We start from the raw sequence: 23,507 nt of genomic DNA on the forward strand, positions 1-23,507 counted from the left end.
GTTTCGATGAGAGGAGCGTAGTCGCACGGTTAGGTGAGAGAAGTTAGCGGCGAAAAAAGGACCGGAAGTGGTCACTCGAGGCCAACGATAATTGGCCCCGGGGAAGGCGTACTCCGGGCACGGCACCGTTCAAGCATATGCGCGAAATTTCGACGTGACCGAGGTAAAAAGCGCTCCATGTCCGTAACGCGAGACACACGTGGTCGAAAGTTGAAACTCTGCCTCGGTCTCTGCCCCTTTTCTCGGCCCTTTCTCCTCTCGCCCTTCACAAATATACACACCGTCGCCAGACACTTGCGTCTCCACGACCCCCTCACGAACCCGCAACTGCCCTTGTTCTACCCTCGCGTGGATTTACTGGAAATTGACCTGGAAAACTTTACGTATTTTCAGTTGGGAACCAAGCATTTTCTATGTTTACGTATTATAAAAAATTTCCGTCAGGTGTTATGATCTCTTCTTTTTCATATTTCATCTCAGTCGCATTTAGGTCTGCTTAATTGATTAATTTTGGAACTTAACTTTGGAACTTACGAGTGTCAGTGTTCTGTGAACTTCGTATGACGTTCTCTAGATTTAAAATTACCGCAAAGATAAGCATTGAATGATATTATAGAATGGTTACGATTTTTGAAAAATATATAAAAATTTTTCAGGACACTGTACTCAGCTGTATTTAACTTCTGGAAATGCAAATGAAAATGAGAATATAGAATTAGAATTGAAACGCAAAGAAATAAAGGCAACAAGTGTCCGTAGATGGCACCCTGGACCACCCTCAGCTCGCATTTATTACGAGACAAACCCCTGTATGTATTAGCGTACACGTTTTTCTGTGTAACGTCGACGGAATGTCAGCTGCAAGGTGGTAGACTAATACACAAACTGTTTTATATACGCGGGCCTCCGTCTGTTATATTTAGAACATTCGTTGAAAACATTTGGACGAACAGTTCGAGCCGGAGGATCGCGTTACCAGTCAGTTTTTCGTCTGTGTCGTCTGATACGCGTTTAACAGTCATCGTGTCGGGAGCGTCGGAGGGTCTTGTCCTTTAGGGGCTGCCATAATTAATGACAGCGTTAGGTGGGTGATGATAGATGCCTCTGCGATCTTTTTTTAGACTTTCTTCCCTCTTGCTGGAGGTATGTTTAAGGGGGACCGCGAAGGGGTGAGGGCAATAAGGAATAATTATTTTCTCTGCTAATATTGCGAGCAGAAACGACTGTACTTTAAATATTAGTCGTTGAAAGAGTTATTCTCGCGTAGCAAGTGTACATTTATTTCTCTCGTGGAAAGCTGCGACATTCTCCTCCATTTTCCCTTCTACGTCGAAGCATTTAAAAGTGACACGACTTCATAAGTTCACCCCTGAGGCCTGCCTCTCGAGTCGCTCGTACGGCCAAAGGAGACGAGGATTCGCTAATGAAGACAACGTTTTTATCGGAATTAAAAACGGATTACATCTTATAAAACAGTGATTGATGGATCCACGTTTATTACTGTGTTCTCTTTTTTTTTTCTTTGTTTTTTTCTTCTCTCCATCGTTTCTGTAACTACTACCTGTCACCGGCGGTTCATTAAGACGCGATTTGTGAATAACCACGGCGTGATTTGTGGGGGGCTGCGTATTGTAATTTCTGCAACAGCGTAGCGGAGTTCCAATCACTTTTAGGATTTATTATAGAGGCGTAGCCACGGGGTACGCGCGAAACCCCGTCCGTCCCTCCCGTCGACTTGTTGCCTGATTATACAATATACGTTGCATGAATTTTTCAACGGCGACAAGCTGCAATTTCGCCCGTCTTTATTTCAAATTCTTTCCTAACGACCTGCGTCTCTATCCGCGGCTAATATAGAGCGTGCGGTTTAGATGATAACTATTATTTATCCTGGTATCCCGGCGCAAGAAACGTTTATACTTGGCGAGCGTGAAGCGCGTGTTACGGTTTCGCAACTTTGTTGCACACTTTTGTACAGATAAAACGCTGGTTTGATAAAACACCGGTTTAACTTGCGGTGAAAATTTCTTGTCAGAATTTAATGCACGCAAGAGAAACTTACTAACTTTTTGCTAATATGTTAAGAACGTGCCATTTTTAATTCGTATTTACATATCAAAAGGCATTACTATGCAGTCGTTGATGATCACAAGTCGAAACGGACATGATTGATGCTCCATTTTAGACTGATGCGACAACCTACCTTACCAACCCCCGATTTGCAACTTCTCAGTCCGCGCGTCCTCGTATTTCGTTCAGAGTGGAACCGTAATTTGCAACTCTTGCGACAAACTTGTCTCAAAGAAAGAAGTGTATACACGTGTCTAAATTACAGGTGAATCATTTGTTACTGAAAACAGGAAGCTTTCGCGTGTACGTATGACACACAGAACCGTGGTCGTTTCTGGAGAGGCGGTAGGATGCCGCGTTGAAGTAGTACTCGAAACGACACTCTCCTAGCCGGAAGATAACCAACGTATCCCCCTAGAGGCTGCTCGAAAGTGCACTCGAGAGTCCCCGGGACCTTGGTGCGCGAACTTACAAATATTTCTATCATTCAGCCGCTTTGTACAATGGCCACTGAGTAACAATAGGGCTGTAGACTCGTGAGTTTAGTGGTCCTTCATCCGTGCGCCATAGTCGTAGCTCGCTACGTAGCTTCTAGGAACGTTCGTCGACGCATGCAGCAGGATCTCCACGGTAGCCAGGCTACGCCTATGACCCATTATCCACTTAGTATAGGTTTCCACCGAGCCCTCTGTATATACGGCTGCGCCCCAAGTATTGGACCGACTGGTCTCGTTCTCGCTCTTCTCCATTTTCTATAGGGGTTTTTCTTTAGTTAGATTTACGATTTCTCGTGCACGTGTTCACAAAAGAATCGGACTGTACGGCTCGCCTCAGAAAGCGGGCGAGGAGGACCCGTTTGCTGCGCGAAGGGGGAACGATTTTTTCTCTCCCTTCTTTTTTTTTCTTCTTCTTTTTTTCTCGTTTCTCTCGTTCAGCCTTCCCGCTTCCCCGCCGTCCCGTACGAATTGTTCGGGATACACGTGGGAGGGTGAGTGTAGGGAAAAGGGCTCGCCTCTGCTAGGCGCGATTGTCGTGGAACGCAAGAAAAATCGATGCCTAAGTGGCGAGGGATCTCTTTGATCGGGCCAACCGTCCCTTCGCTGGACAGTATCTTCTGACATTAAGTGCCTTCGTATATCGTCGAACGGCTGGAAAATTCGCCGAATACGCGCCCCGTCCGCGTTCACGGTTCCTTTCGGGCCACTTATGGGCTTCCTCCAGCTCGAAACGTCGAGATTCTCTCTTTAATAGACGACGAGCGTCGCTTGATTCCGGTCCTCGACGTAGCTATTGCCATTTTATTCTATTTTATTCTATATTTGTATTTTTATTCTATTTTAACACACAATATCAATTGTTCAGAACTTAAATTAATGTTATGGAATTTTAACCACAGATTATTTCGATTAGGTTATATGTGAAAATCTGTTTGCTCTTGGGAATTGGAGGATATCATCAAACGCGATCAGAACAAAGCTCTGTAAGGGATGACGGAACGTTTCAATGTCCACTGCAATCGAAGAGACGAAAGTCCGTTTTATTGAAACGGCCACGGGAACGACTCCATTCACGTTTCTTAATGCATCGACGCTCTCTGATAAACCCACCCTTTGAGAAGATTATTTATTTCGCCAAGCAGAAGCGAGATCCTCAACAAGGTTGAACGAGGCTACGTGGCAACTTTTGTTGCCTTTCAGCTGGCTTTCCCGCATAAAGGAGGGCCAAGTTTGACGTTCAGCGTGACTTAATATGTCTATTATCAGAGCCAATAAGCCATGGGGCCACCTGGCCGCGTCTCGGCCCGCTCGATCCTTTTATTCCGTCGATATTTCCGTGGCCCCGGGCAAGAATAACATCGCTGCGAGAATTTCCATCCGCCGAGTTGATCCCTCGAAATAATACAATCTTCTCGCCATTCGCCAGCGCGGATCCCACCCCCATTGATGTTTCCTCGGTTCTGCCTCTCGGCTGGTTTAAACGGTGTCGAATAATACAATAATTGTCCCTTTTAAGAGTCGAAAAGGTACATTTTTACGAAATTTGTCTCCCCGCCGATATTGTAGTCGAGAAACGGCTTGTTGAGCCCCAAGTCAGTTTGTTCTGCGCCCTGATTCCACTGCGCCCCCATTGGCGTAGCACATTTCCATCGTTTCTTCCACTTGAAGGGCTTCCTTTTTAATTTACACCATCAATTTTTTATTCTATTCCCTTCGACCTGTGTTTTATAATAGGGTAGTGTATAAGGGTTGGTCGAGTGAATAATTGAAATGTGATTATTTTGATTTCATTTCTAAAATCAATTTGATTGTTTTATATTATTTTGAATGTATTATTTTTTTGTTTACAATGTTTGATATTTTTTTTGGTTTATTTGACGTATCAATGTTTCGAGAAAATGAAGTTCCATTTCCTGCCATTTTACGACACTGTTCGATAGACGTCACAATGGAGATCCGCAGCCTAGACCACCTTTTGTATCGAATAAGTCGAAATAACTCGAAAATCACTCCATAATGCTGGGCTCCCGACCATGGGAGGCCCTTTAGAAACTTGGATTCGTCGTGACCGATTGAAAGAACGTTCGTACGTATTCATCTCGCATGGCGAAGTTAATACTTACACGTGTCATTTCTCTGAACTGTTCGTCTAGTTGCTGTCCCAAAATTAACGAGCGCAGATTTGATAATTACGAAATTGACGGAAATTAATTTACAAAATTTGAACCGTTCATTTCGATCCCCCTCATTCTCTCCCTCATTTCTCCACGTAGAACAGTTTCAATTGTCCTTTTATAGGACTCTGAATTGTCCATAGAAAAAGAAGAAACAACACGCGTATCTTCATCTGGGATCGTGAAACGTAAACCCGCGTCGTTCGACAGCGCAAGTGCATCTAGACAAATTACTGCCCCCAAAGAGGACACGATCTCACCCTCGAACTTGCGTTCCTCCCGTCGTAGAATAATCCGTAACGCAGGATCGGATGTCTAATCCGGAAAAACGCGAGGCAACGGCGCGTAGCGTCCGACCATTGGGGGGCCAGTGAAAAGGACTCTCTGCCAGCGGCATCAAATATTTGACAATATTTTCAAAAGTTTCGAAAACGTAACCCAACACCGCGCCACTTTTCGGTCGAGATTAGAGGGCCCCGCGCGGAGCGTTGGAATTCTTTTATGCGGTGGTAAAAACCCCCACAATGAGGATCGAGAGCAAGAGAGGGAGAGAAAGAGAGAGAAAGCAAGAGCGTTCTCTTTTCTATCGGGCCTGTGATCGTGATCAGATGATATCGCGTTGCGTTTCCTGTGGGCCGTGCAACAGGTTAGATGCGCGAAGATCAGCGCGATAATCTAAATGGAAAATTGTATTGAATCAGCAGGAGCATAATGAAAGCCTCCAGGTAGTTGGCTACCCATATAATGACAGTTAATGCTCGTAATCTGAACCGTGGCCAGCTATTTTTTTCGATCCCCCTAGAAACGGGCCCAGGCGCGCTTATTATTTCTTCTTTTCATCCCCCGTACGCGCTCGTCCGCGCGCTTTTTATTTTTTCCTCCTCTCGTTCGTTCTCTTTTTCGCCAGCTCGCCGCGCCGCGATTGTGCGCCCCTCGACATTTAATACCGCAATACCTTGCACCCCTTTTGTGGTCCGCGCTCGAATGTCGACCGATGAGTCGCGAACACCTTTATTAATGACCGGACCCGCTGGATTAATCTTGTTTCCCGTCGAGGACGGGCTACCTAAGGTATTCGAGCATCCAGATATGAAAACGCTTTGCAGTTCTTTTTGCCGCGCTCTCCTGGCACGGGTTGTACACGTTAATGGGCTGTTTTCTACACGTGTTTTCGGCTCGACTGTACGCGTAGCTTTTTCTTCGGTTTTAAATGAAGAGTATGCGAGTCTTGCAACAAGTGTCTAATGTCATGTTTATTATACGTTTCTAGCAATAGAAATTTTCTTAACTGTTTCAGTGTCAGATATCGCGATCGCGATTCTCCTGTTCGGTATTTAAATTTGCCAGACTACTCGATGGGAAAAAGCATATTGATTGCAGGCTGGACACTCGCGAGAATGGCACGGTAGCGATAACGCAAGATTCAGTTCTTATGAGTAGAAAAACAGCCATTGCGCTATTTGACATTTTAATAGAATAGAAGCGCCATTACACCTTCTAGTACTTTTAGACGTAGAAATTAAGGAGCTTCATCGAGCTTTATGGCATTCTTCAACTTGATTTCTCGAAAAGCCCGTGGCATTCAAACGGTTAAAGTAATCGCAGAATTCTTATATTAATATTGATGCAACCTTTTCCTTTATTGCTTCTTGCAATTATTTGATTAATCTTGACCTGCTCAATAATTAATCTTCTTAAATAATAGAAGAATTATTTTTCTTCTTCTTTCAATGTAAACTTAGAAGAAACTCAGAATGAATGAAAAACAGTCAAAGTGCAAGATGTACTTCAGATTGTAAAAAAATCTGTTCACGGTACCACATACCTATATCTATTGTCCTGTACCACGAAGGGCACGGGGGCCCTTGGATGGTCGCCATCTAGCGTTGTAGGGTCAAACTTTGCACTTTAGGAAAGTTAGATGGGCTAATAATAGATGGTGCATCGCACTTGATAAAAATGCGCGGCAAACGGCATTTCGCATCGAGCATTCACTTTGCCAAGGTGTAATTTAAATAATAAAATAATGCGTACATCTCACGTTGCTATTTATTTCCAACATCTCCTCTTCCAACAAAATTCAGCTACTTTTTCTATCATTTATAGAAACATTTGTATCAGTTTTATGGATACATGTATATTTCTTGCAATTAGATTTAATCGGTTACTTTTTATCCCTGTGTGGTGGGGATCAGAATTCACCCACAGTATCCCCTGCTTGTCGTAAAAGGCGACTAAAAGGGGAGAAGAACTGATCAACAAGAATGCAGAAGAAAGAAGAGATCAACGTAGAAGAAACAGCAAGAAGAAAACTTTCGAACGGTGCATTATTTGTGATGCAAGCGCAACGATTTACACTTATTACGTCATTTTATTCGAAAGAAACCATTCTAACGGTGTAAATTGTTACGAGAATTAAAAATGGTTATTTCGATAGAAATAGAGAAGAAGAATGATTCATTTTTTGTTTGATAGCGAAATTTGTTCGCTCAAAGCGATTTGAATGTCTTTGAGAAGTAGAATTGTTCGTATCTATTTCAAGATGGACAATACGAAGGAAGTGAGGAATGGAGATTGCATAAAAAAGGCGTGATTACATTCTCACACAGTTTATTTATTGATTACAAGTATATATGGATCTTAAATCTAAAGCAGAAGTTGGAACGTACATTCTAAAATCGAAACGAAAAACCAAAAGAAGACAAAAGAACGCAGCGCAAGAGGATTACATAAAATACTGCGACTAAACTTAAGGATTACGAACGACAATGTAAAAACTGAGAAAACAAAGCGACAAACAGCGAAAAGTAAAGAAACGCGGAGACACAAATTTTGAGTACAAACCAAGATAAATGAAAATGTTGACACACGAACCTCAATTTTATCGACTAATAGGCAGATCTCGATCGATTCTGCTTGGATAAGTACAAGTATCACAAGATATCGCTCGAGCTGTGATTCCATTAATTCTATCCGACTTACAAGCAAAATCATAAAACTATATCTCTTAGAAATAATTATCACAGTCTGAATCCAATTTCTCTTAATCGAAAATATCTTCTACATGCTAGCATATTGCAATCATCCGGAAGACACAGAGTGAGATCGACAATTGTTTCCATTAATTCCGCCATTTTTCTTTAAAGCATATTCTATCACAGTTGTTCAGTTAACTTACAAACTAGTATCGCAGTCGTTTTAACTTAACCCCTAATATCACAGTTTCCATGGAAGCATAATTTCGAGTTATCACAGTTTCTCGTATATAATATATCATTTCTCTCTACTAAGTATCACAGTGTCTGAGATTATAGAATATGCACTGGGCGGCCTATGACCTCGAACGTGGTTCGAGCGATTACATCTACGATACTCTATCGATATATCCGAATATACAATCCTAGTATCACAGTTCAAGTCAGTCTAGTAACATTTTCCAACTTAAATTGTACCTACGGCTATTATTGCAAACATTCCGTTAATTCTATATTTACTCGCTAACTTGTCAACTCATCCCTCAACGATCTCACCGAAACTAACGCATTTAAAGCTTCGAACCAGGAGTTAAGTGTCAACCGAATCTACAGTCTTAACATCTAATTGAAAGACGAAAACTACCTTAAAAGTTCGCTGTGTACAATGAAAGACCTTACTAATTGTATTCATCCGATCTTGGACCTAGCTGGTCACCTCTGGTGGAGTTGGAAGCTTCTGACCGGATCCTCTTCCCAATAGAACCTCCTCGCCCTGGCGCCAATCACTTGTCCATTCTCATCGCCAGCTCCTTCAGCTCGTTCTCCAGATTTTCATTCCTCAAGTTCCACAGCTCTTCCTCGTCCAGCTTCATCTCGAACGCTGTCAGCCTGCTCCCCATCTCGCCAACGCGACCCTGTCGATCGATCTTGTCGTATCCCCGAGTGACCTCTCGACGAAGCCTGCCATACAGTCCTCGAACGCTCGACAGAGCATTCCTGACGGCCCGTCTGGCGAACAGACCACTGTCGATGCGTCGATCAGTCATCGAGCCGACGGTCACTCTCGAGATCTGCCTCTTCATGGCTTCTGCTGCGTCGAGCAGAACGACCACAATTTTCCTTACGCTGTTCTCGATCGACGGTGTTCGCGTCGACTCGCGTCGACGTTGGTCTATGCTCTGTTGTGTGAATGTGCGTGTGATGGATGGGTGCGTAACTGTGTACTGCGCGAGGCAAGAGCGACTCGAGAGCGGGAGAGATGTAGGAAACGGAACGAGAGTGGTGGACACGTGCACAAGATCGTAGCGCGAATCGTTGGATGCGATTCGCCTGGCTCTCTACGGATGCGCACGTTTTGAGTAGGTGTGATTGAATGTGAGCTAGGATGAGGGATCTTCCTCTTATATAGCCGAAGGGCCGCGCATGCGCGCTCCCGAAGTCAAGCAGGGCCAGAGGGTGGAGACAATGTTCCTTCGCACAGGTACATGCGTAGGATCGCATGCGCAGTGGAGGCAGGTACTTTCCACCCCTACGGCGTTCATCCTCTGCCGTCGCGCCGTTGTTCACCCTCCATCACCCTCTTTCACCCTCGTGTAGGCAAAGGCGTGCAACGGTCGGTTATGTAATTTGCATCTCGCATGCCTCCGCGTGAATTTTCATGCGCTCTTTCTCGTTGGATTTCCATTGTTCGTTATTGTTCTACCGTGGAGAGGGTGGGGAATGATTGTCGATCGAAGGTAACAAGAGTAAATGAGATTAGCAATTTCCTGGTGGTATTGTATTGGAACGGTATCACAGTTCCTGTTGCATATTATTAATTAACACATGAATTGATGGCTCAGCACGACGAAGCACGCGGTGGTGGAGAAAATTGCGTGAAAACTACTTTACATGTCGGTGTCCAGTATGTTCCTGTGAAATCGTGTAAAGCTCCTATAAATGCAAACTAGGTAGAAGAACGGGACATCGCGATAGAAAATAGAATAAAAATGGGATTGACATTTGCATACAGCTCGAGTTACTCAAGCGACTCGAAGGTGAAGGCGGATCGCAACGAAGATCCAGCTACGCACAATGAAGAGTAAAAGAACGGGGAAAACGGAATAAGAAACACAGGAGGGTCGTCGAGGAAAGGTAGACGGAGAGGAAAGCATGAACGATCAGCGTGGTGACGAATGAGAGCGAAAGAGAAGAGGAAGACGTACCCTGGCGTACGCGCAGCACGAGCTGCGCACGGTACGACGGAAAAACAAAAACGCGGGACGAGAAGAAACGGACTTGATTAGCAGAGGAGAGTAAAGTGACGATGAGAAAAAAGAGGAAAGACAAAAAAGTAGCACGGGACTCGTGCAGGAAGATGGAGCGTGGACGTCGATATCGCTTGGATAAAAGAAAGAAAGCGGGTGCTCTATCCTGGTACACGGTCTGCGCGATCTAAGAGCCGTGTAAGAGACGAAGAAGAAATTATCCGATTAAAAAGAAGAAGAAGAAGACGATATAATGGATAGCCAAGGGTGACGAGGATGGAAATCGCGAATGGAGCATAGAAAGAAGTCGAAGAAGCGCGATGGAAGATTTCTAAGGCGAGAAACGAAGAAGGAGAAGAAGAAGAAGAAGAAGAAGAAGAGGAAGAAAATAGGCAAGTAGTTGGTGGCGCACGCGCAGCACGAGCTGCCCGCGGTGCGGTGGAAAAAGATGCAGGGACGATAAAAGGAACGACAGGGTGGAAGAGAGAAGGACGGGTGGCACGTTGAAAGGCAAGAAGCCGGTGGTGGAAGTAGCGTTAACGGTGGTACGGAAAAAGACACGTGGCGGGACCAAACCCGGAGAGAAGAAAGGGCAGCTCATTTCTGGCGTACGCGCAGCACGAGCTGCGCACGGTAGCACTTGGAGCATGCGCGGCACATGCCTGTCCCGGATCAGAGAAATGAGTGCGAGAGAAGCACGTGGTGTGGCGGTGCGCTGGAGGAGGAAAGAAGTTGCCCCGGCATCAAAAAGCAACAAAGGACAGAAAACGGTGTTCGTCGAAGGTGAGTGAAGGAACTGGATATATATACGTATAGACGCGCGTATGGATCGTTGGGGATGGAACGAGACGAACGGACGCGGCCGTTCAGGGACACGTCAGTGCGTCAAAGTGTAAAGGGGAAAGGATTGCGTGGGAGGGAGGGAGAGGTACGTGTCGGTTTGATAAAATGGTGGGGATAGAAGGATAACTTGTTGCACAGAAGGCCGTAACGCCGCGAACTTAACCTTAGATCGAGTATGGGAAACGGGACGCGATTTCTGTTGCCGTTTATTTACTCCTGCCGGTTCCACCGATCATTTTCCACTTAACGTATCTTCGTTTTATGATAATTACAGATATCGCCGATGCGCCCATTTCTATGTATCTTTGGATACGTAAATTATAGATTCGCAGAAGTCGATCTGGTCGAACTTATTTCATTAGGCCATAGCGAGGAGATAATGAGAAAGTTAAAGTGCGAATAACATGAAAGCTCTAAAGATAGTAATAGGATACGGTAAAACCGTGCAGGCGTACGTATCCATAGGGTTGATTAAAAATCAACCAGTCGGAAGCGTATCTGGTTGTTTGAAATTCATTGGTATCAGGGAATAACCAAAAAACGCGTTATAACCAGCGTCTGCTCCTCTTGGAAGCATTTACAATAAATCCCAACAATCCGTGGATCAATCCTCGATCGCCCCGTACCTCGAACGAACACGTTGTACGTGACGCGTTCGCGAGGGAAACGGTTCGAGTCGCGCAGAAAACGATCGACAAGAAGCGAAAATCTGATGGTTGTGATTTACGTTCCGCGTAAATAGAAGGTGGTACTTCGGAGGGGTTGTTCGCGTTGATTGCGGCAGGCGCGAGAAAACGCGCGCGGATAATGCTCTTGCGCACGCTTGGCCGTGTACGCGTCGATCGATTCTAACTAAATCGAGAGAGAGGTTCGGGTTACAACCGGTAACCAGAAGCTATTACCGCACTCCGATCAGATCCCGTATATCAGTGGAATAAATTATACGATGGCCAGATAGCGAGGGGCGGAGGGGGTAGAAGTCGGATCGGTTAACTGGCCCGTTTCGATCTATCGATCATTAACGCCTCGTCGATCCCGAAGACGCATGCACCGGTCCGTTTCCGAGAGATATCTCAGCGTCCAGACTTTCCGAGAAGCGTTCTAAGTTAACGACCACTCGTCGTCCTCGAATTATGTATATCGACACGTCGGATCGGCCCACAAATTTATACGATTCCGTTTTATGGGGAAACATCGTACGGTTGCATTTTCTGCGTGTATACAGCCCGCGGATCTGGTTTTTACTAATGATTAAGGTTTTATTAAAGTTGTACGGGAAAAAAAGGAATTCACAGTGTTACACTTGCCCAGCTGCTTTGCATATAAATGAAAGGGTTGATACACGGAGATGGAAAATCCGCGATCGTGTTGAGGTAAATGTTGCAAAAGAACGTGCGCCCTGCGATTCTTCGATATCCACGAAGCGTAAGAGTATAGAAATTATCGTTCGTTTCACTTCAGAACGTGTTTAGTTTTTCTAGAAATTCGTATCTTATGTCCCTCGCGCGTTATCAAAGGGGTTGCTTAAAATTGAACGATTAAAGATCCGCTCGAACCGATGCTCGTTTGAACGTAACACTGGTTCTGCTTGTCGTGCAGCCACCGTCGGTTAATCTCTTTTATACCTTACCTTGAAGCTATTAAAAATTCGTTAAAACAGCCATAAAGGTTCGTAAACCGTGTAAATTTACGGTCAAGTATAAACCCCCTTTAAAGGCGCCACGCCATCAAATTTCCCATTATTTAAAACATGAAACTACCGGCGATCCACTCGACGCGGTGAATCCTTGAGAGCAGCCGCCCCGTCTAATGGGCAATCGGCGCGAGATGAATGGGACGAGGCTGACGAAAGGAATCGCGGGAAAATATGCGTTCGCCGTGGAACACGTCCGTATTTTACGGTCTTGAAATAGCGAGACACGTAAATGCGAACGAGCCAGGCGAAGATCTATAAAAAGGGAATCCACTAATGGCCGAGCCAGTCCCGCGATGAATGGGCCACGAGGGGTGGCAAAGGGGTGCACGAAGCCTTCGCCGCTCGCAATATTTAGATTCCTGACCAACCGCACACATCTGTCGGCCTCCCTCTGTCCGATATTTCCCTCCCTTCCCTCTACCGCCTTCCACTGGACGAGTGCACCTACGTAAACGCGAATGCACGTGACCACGTTTCCACTTACACACACGGACGCATGCCGATAGTCAAGCTAGGAACTTCTGCATCCTTGTCAAACAATTTCATGCGTCCGTATAAAACGAGAGGGACCAATGAAATTTCGCGATGGAGTAACTCGTAAAGTAATCAAAAAATCTAACCAGTTGAATGTTTCGTAAAGTAAATCAAATTGTTAGAGAGAATCAACCCCCAACCAGTTAGCGACGATGAGACACGTCAAAATATGTCGAAAGCCAGCTTTCAACGCTCTTATGTAATTTCGAAACAGCGGACGTGAAACGTAAACGGTTGTTACCGCGTAGCGTGGGCAAAGTTGTAAATACTCGCGAGGAGGCTGGCCGCGTACGAGATAAAGAAAGTAGAACGGTATCTAGGCGATCACTTAGGGCTGGTACACGTGGAAGCGCGTGCACACGCACGCACCAGCACAGGGTACGCCCGGGTGCGTTTTTCGAGGGTGTGTTGATCGACTCGCCGCTTGGCTGCCATCGGCCCCAACAGCGTGTGTATATCTCTTGGTGGCAGCTGGAGGTTTCGCGCGTGAGAACTCGGTGGCTCCGAGGTTCCCTGGTTTCTCGTCGCCACCTGTCCCCGTGCTGCTCTCTCGAGGCGACTGCCAACCCTCTTTCCTCGTCCTCCTTTTCCTTCTGCCTTCTTTGCTCGCTGCCTCTACCCGCCCCCTCCACGCGCAGCCTGCAACCCTTCGCGGTGTAATCGCGCCTCGCTACAGGCCCCGTGGGGCGGAGATTGGAGAAAGTATCGGCGTGTTTTGATGTTATGCTAATGTCCGCTGCGCGTTAGGCAGCTACGCTCGAGCAGGATGCGCTACCGCGATCGCCGCATCGATCGATGTCGCCGCGGGTATGCAGCAGGAATGACATTGAGGTTTGGCGAACGTAATGGCCCGGCGACGGGTACTTGTCGATCAACTGGTTGCGTCGCTCGGACGATCCAGGTTACTTCTTGCTGTCCCGTGTCAGTGTTGACAGTCATTACTTTAATTAACGTGCATTTTTCCTCTTTTTCTTGCGTTTCTTTCGATAGGTCGCGCGCGATTTTTTGGTTGATTTATGGGTCGTTCGTTAATAACTGTCCACGATGTGGTCCTGGAAGTTATTCCGTACTGCAGTTCTCATTATACTCCCATGTTATTGTATCGATATGAGGTTGGGGTCTATCCATTTGCAAGAAGAGAAGATTCCTGATCGTATCATTATCCATCGAACGATGAAAGTATATCTAATTGTGTGGATTGTACGATTTAGCAGCGAGCTTGGAAACTCATTTCAATGGCTGTGCCAACTGTCAAAAATCGAGCCAGCTCTATTCGGAACGCGAGTGTGCGTCTATTAGTTTCCCCGGAGCAAGCGGTTTTCCCTTTCTAAAGGAGAGAAGAATCAATTCCGAGGCGGACAATTGGGTACATTTGTCCCAATCGTCGTGTATTTTCTCTCGAGTTTCACCCTCCCGGGTCCGGGAGGCCGGCTCGAACCGCCTGAGACCCCGTAAGCGTGCAGAGAGCGTGGTGGTCGTGTGCGAGAAACGTGTGCGTCTTTTTGGGGCCCGTAACCCTCGTGGGTCCCCGTGCGCGCCCTCCTCTTCTCCATCCGTCGTCCCCGTGTTCTCAGGCCTCGTGGCGGACACGCACCGCAGCGTACCCAGGCGGCGGCGTTCCGATCGAGAAAAAAAATTGGGCCTCATAACGGTCGGGTCGAGTCGAGCGTAGACGTTGCCACGGGAGAAGAAGAAGCTGTGCCCACGGGGCCCAGTGTCGTTGTCGAAACCGACAACGAAACCGCCGCGTTTCTGGTAGGGCGCGGAGGAATTTCGGGCCCGCTCGAAATGCCGTGTCGCGCCGTAATTTCGGCTAAAGGACTGTAAATTACTCGCGGATGTAGTAATTTCTGGGATCCTCCGTGGGGCTCCTCGTTGGGTGTACATTCCTACCAGCGGCGAGTCATCGAGGTCACCGTTAGGGGAAGGGTTCAGGTGGATTTTAAAAAGTACCGAGGGAAGGTCGCAGCGGTGGAGGAATCAACACAGCTTATTGTCCAGCGTCACCCCTGTAATTAACCCCAACGGAACGTTGACCGCGAGATATTAAAGGTCCACTACATTACACGCGCGCAGAAAAACAAGAAAAATGTCACGTCGATAAACAACACGTGTAACAGCTTCAGCTAGACATTAGTTATTTTTAATCACCAGTTGCTTTTTAAAAGTAAACGCATTATGTAAATCGCGACAAAAAAGAAAAATGGAGCGCGTGGGACAAAATCTGACCTTATTCCCCGAATTGGTGCACGGGAGAAAAAGGCGCGGTAAAAATGAACGAGCGACGGAGGGGACGAGCAAATCGACAGGATGATCGTCGGCTGGTGTGATGTAACGCTGATTGGCATAATGTCCCGCGGTACGATAAGACGGTGAGATCGCAAAGGGGAGCGAGCGTGAACGTCGGTGCCGCGGATCAGAGGCGGGTAGTGGGCACAGGTTGCGTTATATCAGACGCGTTGTACATAACGTCGGATCGATAAGCCCTCGCGGCGAGAAAGCGGAGTCATTGCTCCCGGGAGATCGCGTCTCTCTACGTGCCCCGAAGAAATCGTCCGGGCGAGATAGGGAGGACACGTCCAGCGAGTATTCAACAGGCGTCGCGGCTCATGCGAGGCGACATTATTCCCGGCATGGCTTTGGCAGGAACACGCGATTCGTCAGGTGGGGAGACGTCTAACGAGTGACAGCTCACTACACGTAGCCGATATCCGCGCGTCGCCCGATCGCGGAGGGAAAAGATCGCTGGCCCAAGGACCGGTAGAACGGGCTCGACTCCTCCACCACGTGCGCGTTCTTTTCTCCCTTGCCTCGCCTTCGCCTCGATCGACTCGCATCTCCATTTTACCTCGCCAGTGAAAACCTACGATATTTATACCTAGTCGATGCGTACCATCGAGCAATCCGAGTGTCGTCGACGACTCGACGCGGGCTGACGCGTATCCATCTTGAAAATCGTCGAGCAGCCTCGAGCGTGCGATTTACAGTTACCTGGTTGTCGGTACTCTTGTTACTTTATCGTACGACGCCTTTAATGTATGACTTTGTTTAACTTCCCGTGTGCACGAGAGGGGAGACGATGGAGTAACATGGAAAGTATTGATAAATTTTTGAGACACTTGCTGTCCGTTTGGTTAGTTGGGGTAGACGTGTTGGGATCTCAGATGTTATCTGTTTCACATTTAATTGGTTTCATTTTAAGTATATTTTAAAGTCTCTGACTGATATTGGTTGAGAATTGTTCTCTCTGGTGCAATTACTGTTTCAAATGATCATCGACGCGTGTTGTCAGTGGATATAAGGCGTTGCACGAAAGATAAAGCGAGAAGCTTGAGAAGGGTTTGGTACCATCTCCGTATCTGATGCATTATAATCAAATATAATGGAAAGTAACGAGGATAAATTTAACGACGCAAGTGCAGCGATGCGGCATTTAGAGCGAAATTTAGAATTACGTTTATGCAAATTATGCGGCTACAATCGCGGTTATCAGGATCGTTTCGAGCGTCGTCTCGCGGCAGATGCGACGGGAATTTTGCAACGCGCGTTTATTCGCAAAATATCGCGAGATCTCCGGGTGTTGATTTCAAAGCGAATCAACACCTGGCGTGCTCGAATATCCCTGTTCGATACTTTGTACACGCGTTTTCCACTCGACGCGACGTTTTCCTTCGTTTATTTGTCGTTCTGATCCACCGCGTGTCTCTCGATCACTGTCGTCACTCGTTTTTCCTCGTTTTACGGGCTACGCCGTTCTAATTGATGAAAGCCTTTACTGTCAATTAACGCGAAATATTGCCGCAATCTCAACCTGCCCGTCCGTCCTTTCGCTCTCATCTGGCTGTCTAATTAATATTGTAAGCATTGCAATTTCATGGTTTTTAATGAACTCGATGACGATGGTCGAACCGACGGTGGGATCGCTGGTGTCACAATAATACGAACCTCGACGTTTTGGTAAACGAATTAAAAGGAATTAATAGTAATCTTGATTGCCGCGATATCACTTGAGTTTCATGATCGTATTAAAACTATATCAGAATCGCTGTTTTGCTCATTCATGCTTCAACCCCTTTTTCACGGTTTTTAGCTTGTTTTTCCAAGTATTTTTCTCAACAGACGTACACTCGGAGTGGTTACTTTGTTTCACGACTGTGTCGTGTTAATATGCCAATCAATTATGCGATATAATGCATATTGATACGCAACGATGCAACGCTTGCAACAGGTGCAAAAACAGGAAGCCTCTTGAAACTTTGAATTATGCTCGTGTCTTGAAACATTTCACGCTTGAACAACGACCAATCGTCGAATCACCAGCAGACACAGTTTCGTCCAAAGGAAAGCCATTGGATCATCGAAAGGTCCATCCTGTAAATTAATCGCGTCGTCGTTCGATACGCTTCGGTTCGATCGACAGAACTTATCAATCGAACGCGAATCAACCACCGCGTTCGATCACTTTTCCCGCGAAACGGCTCCGTTCCAGGAACCTTTCGAGCGCGGCGCCATTTCGCGGCGAGGGCTGGCATTAGAAGTGCGTGTGCTCGCTCGCAGCTTTAGGCTAGAGAGCTGTGATTACCAGGCAACGAGGCATAATTCGTGCCGCGCAACAAAAAGTGCTCTTCCTCTCCCTGGCGGGCGCAATCGGGCGAGCAATCGCGCGTAAACTCCCATAGCCGATTACACGCGCGTACTCCTTAGACGTAGGCGTTAACCTGTTGCTCGCTATAAATAGCCACGCGCGCTTCGTCACGATAGACCAAGAGAGGCATAAAGAAAGAGAGAGTGCGAGAGAGAGAGAGTGGAACGTACTATTAAGTCGTTTCAACGATATCAACCCTTCCCTCGTCCCCGGTTCTACTCTCTCCTAGCTTCCACTGGCACTCGCGGCAACAACCCTTTCCTCCTTCCACGGTTCGTGAATCCCGTGGCGCCACGGGAATTTGTTGACGCACACACCTGGCGGAGTTTACCGATCGTTTATCGCTCGGATAACGTCCGATTTAATTGAATCGTAAACATTTCCTACCGGTCGGTTCATTAATTTTTTCGCCCCCCTTCTCCCGCTTCTTCTTTCTTTTTTTTTTTCCTTTTTTTATGGCCCATCAAGATGGTAGCGTTATTAATGCACAGAGTATCGAAACCTGTCCATATGTTCGCGAGCCACCGATTTTTACCCATTCCACGCTGCTACACCGATAACAGAGATGGGTTAGCCAGTTCTACGCGCGCGTAGCCGAGCTTCAGAATCGCAATTATCCCGCAAAAGCTTGGATTCACGGGAAATTCGAATGCCCACGAGAGGTTATGGTCGTTCGCACTTGTCGTACCGGTCAGGGGGGGATCCTGCGTCGAACAGCGCGTTATCGCGTATGAAAGACCACAACCCCTCGTTACGAATCTGGAAATGCAACTAGTATCGCAATTTTTGTTGCACGGTGTACGGACGATTTCGCGTTTAGTCGTTCGTGGTGAAGTGTAGGGGTGGAATCCCGCCATTTTAGCGTCGATTCGTGAGATTTACGTCTCCCATTGACTTGCAACAGAGTTACGAAATTCCCATGATACCTTTTGTTTATGCTCAACAGTCCTGAAGATATAATTACGCCCAGATGCGTGAAACGCTCTGTACGTCGTTCGAGTCACGTGGTGGTGCATGGAGTTGAGTCTATTTATACTTGCAGAGGGTTAAGCTCTTGGGATACCGTTGCTTTATTACTCCCTTTGGCCTGGAATGGTGGTTGGATTTAACGTTCGAATTTTGTCTCGAAATAGTAGTCGCGCAGCGCCACCTTATTCCTCTCGACTCGTGGAAAAGAAATGGCTGGCGTGTTGCATTAGATGGTTGACTAAAGCTTGTACGTTTAACGCGAGTCTCGTTTGTTGCAGTTATTCGATACTTGGTTGGCTGTATGAATAGCTGGAGTTATAGTTCCGTTTCAATTATTCTACTGTTTCGCTAAGAAATTTTATTAACATTTTTAATTGTATTCGCTGTTACACAGTTAACTCTCGAGGGTTGTCGCAGTTTTTGCATCCTGTTTCGATATCGAAACAGTGTTCTCGATGTTATTAGAGGGTTGAACATTCTCTAGTGGAACTTGAGTCATCGAAGCAAACCTTCATTAATCACTTTGAATAATAAATTCACTTAACTAACGCTTGTGTAACTAAGAATTTTCTCATTTACGAGATGAAAGACTCGAGGGCTGGAAAATGCACTTTAATTGCATCAGCCTGATCAGATAATCTGTAATTACAATGAGACGAATTTTTAATTAACGCCAAGCGTCGAGTTTAATTATCACGTGGCGTTCCAGTCGACTTGTTATTAACGTCGTCCAGGCGCAGCAGAGTTCCATGATTATCATAATGACTTGCTGTCGTAATTCTGCATTTTCTTGTCCCAGCTGCGACCGTGTAATTACATAGAGAAAGTAGAAATTTTGATTTTTCTTCCGCTCGCGTTCGACGATCGAGCGTTTGGAAAACGGTTCGTCGAAAAGTACCGTCGCGTACGTTCCGTGTACGATTATTAATGATTTATCCAGGCGAGGGGAGGCGGGTTCCGGTTGAACTTCACGGAATCGATACAAGGTAACCGACGCGGTCGCTATTATGTACGATGCCGGAACCGTTTGCGATAATTAGCCAATACTGTGTGAATAATTACCGTGGTTACCAGTGGGTTTCTCAATTTAAAGGTATTACCAGAAACATGATCGACAATTCGAACGGCAGTGGCCCGCAGAATGCCTAAAGATGACACGTTCCGGTGAAAAGTGTGCGTTCGCAACGACGACAATTAACTATAAAGCAGTTTAAATCGCAATACCGCGCGTCGAATCGGCCGCTAATGGACGGTGATAAGTACCGTTTTTGCAACAGTGTAGCCGTGGAAATGATTAATTGGCCGCTTAAAAAGTTCGCGATGTCAATTATGTACCGTTCTTCCTATGTACTTTGATGCTTCCGAGGTGCAATTTATGAAAATAAGGAAGAAACACGAGGGCACGGTGTGTTTTACAACCGTGAAACGCAATCGACGCCAGCAGTTTGCGTTCATTAATGATCTGACCGAGAGTACAGGGCTGAATACACACGGCACGGACCTGCACGAGTACCGTACGCGATTCTTCAAACATTTTTGGCCAAACTTACTTCGAGGTTAATCGAGTCGCGCACATTTTATTCCGTGCCTCGCTACTTTTACGTATTTACATTTTCAGAAAACTAATCAAAAGATAATAATGCGATAAAGATCGCATTGAATTAAAAAAAGAAACTCATCGTGCTACGTATAGTATAATTGCTTAAATCAAATATAAAACAAATTACATCAACGATACGATCATTAAATAAATATGAAATGAATAAAAATAAAAATGAATAAATATGTATGCCCTTAATTAAATATTTTGATGAGTTTTGGTACAGTCAAAATTTGTAGGTATACAGGTTTCTTTGAATTAACAGATAATTCATGCTGCCCCCCTTGTTTGTTATGCGTAAAAAAATGTATATAACACGCGTATTTCATGTCACGCGCGCGGAGAAAGTATCTGCGTGTTATGATACAGTAACGACTGGTCAATTAGAAATTTTAATTACACTTCCCAATTTACTTGGAAGCAATTAAGAGATTTCTGGTAATGAATGTCGCCGGTACGTAATTACTAGAACTCAATGAATCTTGGACGGCGAGGAATTTCTTGCGCACGACGGCCATTCATAATTGAATTTGGCACATAACCGACGACTACGACTTCCCCTTTCGATCTTACAAACGGGAGCGCTTATCGGAAGTTATTAATCGGCAGTATTGCAGATTTAAGAGATTAAACGGACAGAGTTGTATGACAGATTTAAAGCATCTAATTACCAAGGAAACGACGCACTTCCTCTTCTGGCTACGCTTCCCTTGGCCACGTGCTTTTTTCGAAAACGAGACGAGAATCTTCTGTTGCAAAAACGGGTCTATTTTCCCTTCAGCTATTTTCGATTAGAATTATCGACTAACAGTCTTGTTTCTATAATTACCATTTAGAAAAAGTATCCTAAAAAGTTGCCGCAATTAATGGCCATCGAATTCCCACTGCCTATCGACTCTAACCATCGTGTTCCAATATGCGCTAAATCAACCGAGTCACAATTAACAATAAATCAATTAAAATATATTCGTTGCTAGTATAACAAATTGAAGTATGCAAAAAACTGAGCACACTTTATCAACGATCTGTCCGTTTTTCAATCGTTCGTTCATCCCTGGTGAAAGCGTACACCTACGTATTGGTCTCGGCCAGGTAATCGAGCGGGTAATTAAAAACTAACGAAAAGACGGGGGCGCGGGCGCGCTAAATGGAGGGGTCGCGATGTCCAGGCACAGTGGCAATTGCGGGGTCTGCGTGAAATAACGTCACGGCGGAACGAGCCATCGATCAGCGGACCGTGATGACCGATAATAACCCGTCGCTGGCTCGCTCCTTTCCCATGCAATCCTTATCTATCCCTTGTCGTCCCCACCGTATATGCACGCGTGTGCGTCGCAATCTCTTCGCCTCTTTTTTTTTTCTCTCTTCTCGTTCCCTCCTTTTCTCGTCCGTTTCGCGGCGGTTCGGACGATCGTCGCTCGTCTACAGGAGGCTTCGTTCACGCACGCCCACCGCGGTCGTGACCACGTGTTGCACACGCTTCGTCCACACGCTCGTACGCGTGCGTACGGACTCGCCCCGGGGTGTGTGCGCGCGCGCGCGCGTCCGAGCGCCCGCCGCTCCGCACGGAGTCTCGCTCGAGTCACACCTGCTCCTTTTTCCCACGAGATCGCTTTGCCCCCCAGCCACCACTCCTTCCTCGGATGTCCTCGGCCACCCTTGGCTCCTTTCGCTCTCTGACAAGCATCGGCCAGGGGCGCCGGAATTGACTCGTCCGACCCGCTAGAGAGATTTCCTTATCCGTGTCGCCTCTCTCTTTCTCTCTTCGTTCGTGCCGCGCTTTTCGATCGTGCGCGTCCGCCTCGATTCTTCTCTCGTTCGTTAATTTCAAACGTTTTCTCGTATATAGGAGAATTGTGAGCAAACATTGTGAGGAATTTTGGTTCTCGTCTGTGTCCACGTTTCGTTGGGATTTACGAGAGTCGCGAGAGTCGACTGGAAATAATTGCTCGGACCCGCTAGAGAGATTTCCTTATCCGTGTCGCCTCTCTCTTTCTCTCTTCGTTCGTGCCGCGCTTTTCGATCGTGCGCGTCCGCCTCGATTCTTCTCTCGTTCGTTAATTTCAAACGTTTTCTCGTATATAGGAGAATTGTGAGCAAACATTGTGAGGAATTTTGGTTCTCGTCTGTGTCCACGTTTCGTTGGGATTTACGAGAGTCGCGAGAGTCGACTGGAAATAATTGCTCGGACCCGCTAGAGAGATTTCCTTATCCGTGTCGCCTCTCTCTTTCTCTCTTCGTTCGTGCCGCGCTTTTCGATCGTGCGCGTCCGCCTCGATTCTTCTTTCGTTCGTTAATTTCAAACGTTTTCTCCTATATAGGAGAATTGTGAGCAAACATTGTGAGGAATTTTGGTTCTCGTCTGTGTCCACGTTTCGTTGGGATTTACGAGAATCGCGAGAGTCGACTGGAAATAATTGCTCGGACCCGCTAGAGAGATTTCCTTATCCGTGTCGCCTCTCTCTTTCTCTCTTCGTTCGTGCCGCGCTTTTCGATCGTGCGCGTCCGCCTCGATTCTTCTCTCGTTCGTTAATTTCGAACGTTTTCTCGTACATAGGAGAATTGTGAGCAAACATTTCTGGGGAATTTTGGTTCTCATCTTAGTGTCCACATTTCGCAGGATTTACAAGAATTGTGCGAGTCGACTGGAAGCAGTTGCTCGCGTTTGACGCTGACGCTAGAGGGCGTTTGTAAATAGAACGTTCACTCTTCCTTGTTTCGGGTTTTAACGCTTCCCTTTATCACACTGCTGCGCGTAGAGGCCAGCGTTATCTGCTGTTAAGTAAATTCCCGTACGAAATGGGGTTTCAAGGTGCGCGTTTCGTCCGTGGAGCATACTTTCCACCGTTACGATAAGAGGACCGTCTTTGATGGAAACGCCAGATGCATTGATACCGCGACGCGCTGGGAACGCGGGTAATGGACGGGGCTCCCCTCTGGGCATCTCGTCGGTCCTCTTAAACGACGACAAATCATGATGAACGTCGGCTAAGATGGACGTTTCGTGATCGTTTGTCCGTTATATCAATTAGCAATCGAGAGGCATTTGGACGGAATTAAAGGGAAAACATCGGATTACTTTCGAGCACGCTATCTTGGATTATATCGTAAATAAAGGAGGATATGATGAAAGCTGAAAGAAGTGTAATAATTAAGATTGGAGTCAACGGATGCTTATACAAGTAGGCATACGTATAATTAACGTAATGTCACCTACGAAAGCCGCTCGAATCGTTCTCAATCCGAGAGTGCATTATC

At 46.3% G+C, this 23,507-nt stretch overlaps 1 protein-coding gene across 2 annotated transcripts in view; it reads left to right on the top strand.

Moving 5' to 3' along the window:
- LOC143433344 (tubulin monoglutamylase TTLL4) overlaps positions 1-23,507 on the top strand; it is a 156,009-nt gene that overhangs the window by 67,802 nt on the left and 64,700 nt on the right. The window contains exon 1 of one of the 2 annotated variants that reach the window (XM_076910650.1): positions 10,727-10,745. The exons of the other annotated variant lie outside the window; for it this stretch is intronic. The gene's annotated coding sequence lies outside the window, so the exon portion shown is untranslated. Of the gene's footprint in view, positions 1-10,726; positions 10,746-23,507 lie in introns of those variants that run through there. 2 annotated transcript variants of the gene reach the window in all.

This window comes from Xylocopa sonorina, chromosome 2 (assembly GCF_050948175.1).
Source record: "Xylocopa sonorina isolate GNS202 chromosome 2, iyXylSono1_principal, whole genome shotgun sequence".
Taxonomy (NCBI): Eukaryota; Metazoa; Arthropoda; class Insecta; order Hymenoptera; family Apidae; genus Xylocopa; species Xylocopa sonorina.